This window comes from Phascolarctos cinereus, unplaced genomic scaffold, assembly GCF_003287225.1.
Source record: "Phascolarctos cinereus isolate Bilbo 61053 unplaced genomic scaffold, phaCin_HiC Scaffold_2;HRSCAF=192, whole genome shotgun sequence".
NCBI classification, from domain to species: Eukaryota; Metazoa; Chordata; class Mammalia; order Diprotodontia; family Phascolarctidae; genus Phascolarctos; species Phascolarctos cinereus.
In genome coordinates, this window is record NW_027555625.1 from 186,042,444 (window position 1) to 186,048,443 (window position 6,000).

At 34.2% G+C, this 6,000-nt stretch overlaps 1 non-coding gene across 1 annotated transcript; it reads left to right on the forward strand.

Annotated features, from left to right (window-relative positions):
- The first annotated feature begins 455 nt into the window (after window positions 1–455).
- LOC144456059 (small nucleolar RNA SNORA4) lies at window positions 456–590 on the forward strand. The gene has a single exon (XR_013484965.1). It is a non-coding gene; the product is annotated as a small nucleolar RNA SNORA4 (small nucleolar RNA).
- Window positions 591–6,000: the final 5,410 nt, after the last annotated feature.

Here is a 6,000-nt window from a genome sequence, read left to right on the forward strand (position 1 = left end):
TGACCTTGGCTACATTTGTTTTACTTGTATAAAACCTTTTAATTTAATGTAATCAAAATTATACATTTTATACCTAATTTTGCTCTCTATCTCTTGTTGATTCATAAATTATTCGCCTATCTGTAAGTCTGATAAGCAATATGTTCCATGTTCTTCAAATTTTTTTTGTAAATCTCTCTTTATATCTAGGTCACATATCCATTTTGACCATATTTTGGTAAGTGATGTAAGCCATTGGTCTATGCCCAGTGTCTGCCACACTACTTCCCATTTTTCCTAATAATTTTTATCAAATAATGAATTCTTATCCCAAAATCTTAAATCTTTACACTGCTCAAATATAAGATTATGTTTATCTGTTGCTGTGAACTGTGTGTCTACTCTCTCCACTGAGCTACCTTTCTATTTCTTAGCCAGTACCAGATAGTTTTTTATACTGCTTTATAATATAGTTTATCCCAAAAGCTGCTTATTTGGGAAAGGTCTTTTAATTACCTTTTCCCAATTAAAAGCTGTCTAGGAGAGGAAAAGACCACACTCCGCAGTGAGCTACATTGTTGTAGTCCATTACTTACTTTGTGGCCAACAGTCAGGTGCAAAAAAAAAAATATATATATATATATATATATATATGTATATATGTATATACATATATATGTGTATATATATATAGTTTAAAATATGGTACTGCTAAACCTCCTCCTTTAAATTTTTTTTCACTATTTCCTTTGATATTCTTGACTTTCTGTTTTTCCAAATGAATTTTATTGTTATATTCTCTGATTCAACATATAAATTAGTTTGGGTAAAATTGTAATTTTTATTATATTGGCCTTGCCTACCCATGAACAATTAATATTTCTCCAATTATTTAAATCTAATTTTATTTGTATAAAAAGATTTTTATAATTTTGGTTATATAGTTCCTGGGTTTGTTTTGGCAGGTATAATCCCAGGTATTTTATACTGTCTAAAGTTATTTTAAATGGGACATTTTTTTTTACTATCTCTTCTTGCAGAGTTTTATTTGTGACATATAGGAATGCTGATGATTTATGTGGATTTATTTTAAATTCTGCTACTTTGCTAAAATTATTAATTGTTTCAACTAATTTTTTAATTGAGTCTTTAGGATTTTCCAAGTATATCATATCATCTGCAAAAAGAGATAGTTTTATTACCTCATTCCCTTTTTCTGATTCCTTATATTTCTTTTTCTTCTCTTATTGCTATTGCTAGGATTTCCAACACAATATTGAATAATATTAGTGACAGTGGGCTTCCTTGTTTTCATACCTCATCTTACTGGTAAGTCTTCTAGTTCATACCCATTACAAATAGTGCTACAAATAGAGCTATTAGATAAATGCTTTTTAAAAAAATCAATTTAAGGAAAAATCCATTTATATCAATACTTTCAAGTGTTTTTTTTAAATAAAAATGAGTGTTGAACTTTATCCAAAGCTTTTTCTATTGATATAATCTATTGACATAATCATATGATATTGACATATACCTATTGACATAATCATATGATTTAAAACAATCTTTTATTGATATGATTATGTTAATACTTTTCCTTATGCTTAATCATCCCTGCATTACTAGTATAAATCCCACTTGACCACAATGCATAATCTTTGTAATATATTATTGTAATCTTTTAGCTAACATTTTATTTAGGATTTTTGCATTCATATTCATGAATGAAATTGGTCTGTAGTTTTCTTTTTCTGTTTTTGTGCTTCCAGGTTTAGGTATCAGCATCATATTTCTTTCATAAAAGGAATTTGGTGGGACCTCTTCTTTATCTGTTATTCCAAATAATTTATTGAGTATTGAAATTAGTTGATCTTTAAATGCTTGATTGAGTAGTTCTATCTTCTCTGACATCTGTTATTGTCTTATCAACTCAGAGCAGCCGTTCTAACCATCTTGTCATCCTTGATTTAGTATTTTTTTTAAAGTCTTTACTATCATTCTTAGCATTTATGACTAATCCTCTGCTCATGCTGAACTTTAGCATACTTGTCACAGTCCTACAGGACCATTGAAGTCTTTTGTATTCATCCTCAGTTACCGTGCATGGTTTCATTCTCTCCCTATAGGAAGACAGTTGATCTTTCTATTGTCCATGTCACATCAACAAGTGATTGCTTGGATAACTCCCAGCATGGGGTCATTAACCATGATTACTTGTCTATACTTTTGACCCTTAATCTATGTTTTCTTTTGAGATTGTAGCTGAAGAGTCACTTCATTATTCCTAGGAATACAGGAAGATGCTTCTTCTTCAGAGTCCTGCTTCCAAGTGGAAAGCCTTATCATAGTTACTTATCTTGGATTATCCAGTTGTCCTTCATTTACTGTTCTGTGTCAAACTATCTTCCATCATCTTGACACGTTAGGATTCCTTTTGACCTCTTCAGATCCGTTCCTCTTTATTTTTTGCTATCAAGTGCTTTTTTGTCAATATTTTAAGAAAGGTTTCATTCTTTTAGGTAACTTGAAGTATAAAGAAGCTTCTTCAAACCCTTTCATTTTCTCTTCTAGACAAACTTGAACTTTATGCATATGTATAAGTTGCTTGGCAATAGCAGAGAGATAAGTCTTTTGCAATTTCAGCAGGAACTGAAAAGTTCCTTGGCCTTCCATACTTGCTAGTAGCAAGATTCTTAGTCCTCAGTCATATAGCTTTCTTTTTGGCAGCTCTTATTGGTATAAAGTGTTTTTTGTAGCCCATGTAGGCTATGGGTGTCCATCTGGGTTTTTTTTAGTTGTGATTCCTAGAGAGAGGTAAATAGACACCCCTGAAGTCTCCTCCAGCATCCAGAAAAACAAAGATCTCTCCTTTCCCAAGCTCTTGCCAACTCTGCCTGTCACATAGGCACAGAACAAGGAGTTACTGTCTCTATGTCAAAAGGGAGAATCTTTTGCAAATGGCTAGCTTGAACCTTAGGTTTGAAACTCTTCTAGTAAGCAAGGTGGCAGAATGCTTATTTATCTGACTTCCAGGCTCCTATGGAATCTTCTCATTATTTATAGCAAGCTTCCTGTCTTTTCTCCAGAAGACACTATCTGTTGAACTACCTTTGGTTGGCAATTAGCAGCTTTTGTTAAAGCTTAATGGAAACAGAAGCTGAACAAGAATTAGGTTTTGGTTTCTACTTAAGTCTACTAAAGTCCAATTATCAGCCACTTTGTATCCTTCCTACCCATTCTATCTTCTCAGCCCATCAAAAGTACTAACTGACTAGCTACCACCAACACAGAGAAGAAGGCAGGGTTCTTGCTCCCAAGCATTCTATTTGGGGAGGTAGGAGTGTATACAAGAAATAGAGACAAAGAAATAAAGCAGTATGGTGTGGTGGAAAAAGTTCTGGAGGAGGAATGAGAAGACCTGGTTTTGAAACCCAGCTCTCCCATTTAGCACCTGTGATCCTGGGACCCAGGGACTTGTTTCTGGACTAATTTCCTCCTCTCCAAAAGGAAGATTTTTGTGGTAGATGATCTTTAAGGTCTCCTCTAGTCCATCACATTCTGTGATGAATAAACTTAAGCCCTCTTTATTGCTCAATTTGCCAGTGAGTAATAGATAACAAGATCATTCTTTCTTACTCCATAATATAATGAGCTTCCCTTACAATTGCTCCAGGTGCAGTCAATGCCCATAAACAAATTACATTTATTTTTAGTGAATGCATTTCATTATTATTTGGAATGATCTCTTGGGACCTTTTAAAAGCAAATAGTTAGTTATGGAGATAAATTGTATTCTTTTGAACAAGGATGTGCTGGAAGCAATTGGAAAAAGCTTTATGATTTCTAGCTGTTCTCAAATCAAGTTAAGTCAATATGCATATATTAAGCACCTATTATGCACTAGGCATTGCAATAAACACTAGAGATGCAAAGAAATGCAAAAAAAAAAAAGCCAAACCTATCCCTTTTTTCAACAAGCTCATAATTTAATGGGAGAGGCACCATGCAAACAATTTAAGCAATAATGTGCAAATAAGATGCAGCCAGGATAAATTGGAGATAATTTTAGAGAGAAGACACTAGTATTAAAGGTATCAGAAAAGACTTCTTGAAGGAGGTATTTTATTTGGAACCTGAAGGAAGCAAAAAAAGCTAGAAAGTAGATGAAGGAACGAGTTCTAAGGCATGGGGGGACAGCCAATGAAAATGTATTGGAAGATTGATTGCAATGTTCAAGGATCACAAAATAAGAGGTGGGAGGAAGATGTAGGAAGACTGGCAAGGTAAGAAGGGATTCAGATTTTGACTTTGAAAGCCAAACAGGGTTTTTGAATGAGTAGGAGGGTGACATGGTAGACTTCTATTTTTTGAAGATCAACTTAATAGCTGAATGGAGGATGGCTTGGAGTGGGGAACTGACAAAGGAAGATGAACTAGAAAACTACTGCCATTTTACAGGAATGAGGCCTGCACTAGGGTGTAGCAATCAGAAAAAAGAATGGGACACGTACAAGAGATACATGAAGGTAGAATTGACAGTACTTGGCAACTGATTGGGTAGGGGAGCAGTGAGAGAGAATAAGCAGTTTGGATGATGCCTAGTTTTGAGCTTGGGTGACTGAGAGGATAGTGGTAGCCTCTATAATAATAGGAAAGTCAAGAAGAGGGGAGGGTTTTGGAGGAAAGAAAGTGAGTTCAGTTTTGGACATACTGAGTTTAAGATATCTGTGGGACATCCAGTTCCAGATGTCCAATAAGTGGTGGGATAAGTAAGAATGGAGGTCAGGAAAGGGGCAAGGAGTGGATAAATAGATTTGAAAATCATCTGCATAGGGATCATGGTTGAATCTATGGGAGCTTGTGAGACCACCAAGCAAAATAGTATGGAGGGAGAAGAGGGCCCAAGTCAAAGGTTTGGGGACACTCATGTTATCATCTGGGTGAAGATTCAGTCAAGGAGAGTCAGGAGGCGTGTTCATACAGGTAGGAAGAGAACCAGGAGAGCAGTGTCACAGAAACCTAGAGAAGAGGGTGAATGACCATGTCAAAAAGTTCTCCTTACAGAAGAGCAAAGTACAAGAGGACTTTTTTTTCCTTGATAAGCTTATTGGTTAGCAATTGAATAACCTTAGCCTGTAATCTTTTCATATTTTTAATGCTATCAGGATTTGTCCTACTCAATAACTTATGAATTCTCTCAGGAAAACTCATGGCATTATGGGAAATGTACTAAAAAACTAGATTAAGAATCTATCACCAATTTTAATCAGAATTGGGTTGCATAATACATCCCCAAACACATATGATTTTAAGTTCAAAACTCTGTAGTTGGAAGATTAAAATTTAGAAAAATTAAATTTAAATTACTCCCACATATTTTTTAGCTAATGTTCAAAAATGTTGTTCATACACTTAGATGTTAATTACTGTCTATGTACCAGAGTAGGAATGTTCTCTTTGGGACAAAGAGAATAATTATCTACAAGTCTATTAAGAATAACTTGAGTATAACTGTGAGAACAGAATAAAATTACAAATGTTGTCTTGTAAAAAATTAAGTGGTAATTATTTCCAATCACATACATGGATCTTAGTAGGGTGATACCTTAACAGATTTATATAATGAGAGATGTGTTTTTAAATTCTGAAGTATTTGGTATTATTTATACATAATCCAGCGGTGGGCTGGAGATAGCTCATCCAGTTCATCAGAGCCAATAGTTACATTTTCAGCATATTTACACTTTGGACATTGGCAAATGTTACAAATCGGGCTTGAGTTTTTATTCTGTTGACTGTTTGTAGTCTAGACCAAAGAAAGTGATGGAGATAATGTTAATAATGCAGATTAAGCTTGAAGGTGGGTCAAAAATACATTTGTTTTTGGAGAGCCAATTATAAACATTTACCAGACATAATCTTATTTTGTAAAATGAGGGGATTGAAGTAGAGTTGCAAATTGAAATAGATCTGGAAAGGACTTTAGAAATCATTTAGTTTAATGCCCTATACCCCTCC